This window comes from Antechinus flavipes, chromosome 4 (genome assembly GCF_016432865.1).
Source record: "Antechinus flavipes isolate AdamAnt ecotype Samford, QLD, Australia chromosome 4, AdamAnt_v2, whole genome shotgun sequence".
NCBI classification, from domain to species: Eukaryota; Metazoa; Chordata; class Mammalia; order Dasyuromorphia; family Dasyuridae; genus Antechinus; species Antechinus flavipes.
In genome coordinates this window covers 474,602,353-474,603,311 of record NC_067401.1, presented here as the reverse complement: position 1 = coordinate 474,603,311, position 959 = coordinate 474,602,353, and the positions used below count along the sequence as shown (strand labels likewise).

General features: G+C 52.0%; 1 non-coding gene across 1 annotated transcript; it reads right to left on the bottom strand.

Annotated features, from left to right (window-relative positions):
• Positions 1 to 342: 342 nt before the first annotated feature.
• On the bottom strand, positions 343 to 506 carry LOC127563658 (U1 spliceosomal RNA). The gene has a single exon (XR_007954096.1). It is a non-coding gene; the product is annotated as a U1 spliceosomal RNA (small nuclear RNA).
• Between the last annotated feature and the right edge of the window lie 453 nt (positions 507 to 959).

Genomic DNA, 959 nt, shown 5'->3' with positions numbered 1-959 from the left:
TCTGGTTTCCTTCGGAGCTTTTTAGTACGTCACCCACGGCAAGCGGGACTTAATCACTGGAGGTCTCCTTCCGACACTGCGGGGATTTTGCCCTCTCTTATTCTACGGCTGGCCGCAAAACTGCAACTTGGCCCGGCCGCAGCAAAACTAGCAAATGCACGTCTGACGTCACCGAAACATGACTACGCAGCGTACCCTAGCTACGGCACCAAGTAATTACAGAATGGAAACAAAAACAAAATCGACATTTGCTACGTGTTCAGTTGTGAAGCTTAAAATTGAGCCAATTCCGTAAGAAAGATATAACAAGAAAATGCAAGTTCTATTTTTCAAACAGAAAACCAGGGGAGAGCGCGAACGCAGTCCCCCACTACCACAAATTATGCAGTCGAGTTTCCCGCATTTGGGGAAATCGCAGGGGTCAGCCCATCCGGAGTGCAATGGATAAGCCTCGCCCTGGGGAAACCACCTTCGTGATCATGGAATCACCCCTGCCAGGTAAGTATGCTTTGGGCCCTTCACTACCCGGGCTGCCTGACAAGCAAAGCACTGTACGCGTAGGGTGAATTCTAGGCCTTTCTTTCGAAGCACCTAAAAACAATCCCAATAATGAGCCTTACTTTTATATTGAGCCACCGGACCCCCGGGGAGGAAGGTTTTCTGTCTGTGTGTGTTTTTTCTTCCTCTAACCCAGACCGGCATTCACGGCGCTCCTCATCTGCATACTCCCACCCACAGGCCCCCGGATTGGCCCAGCGCTTTTAACGTCCGGTTATCTAGGGCGGTGCTCATGGGCGGGGAATCGGAGCGGGGAGGGGGGCAGAGCGCAGATATTTTACGCACGCGCAGAAACTGGACCCTGTAACTTCCTTTCCTCCCGTGGCGTTTTGTCCCTTGCTACCCTCTAGGTTACCTTGTCACGTGTCTTGTACTCGCGCGTTTGTCTGCCTGTTGTCACC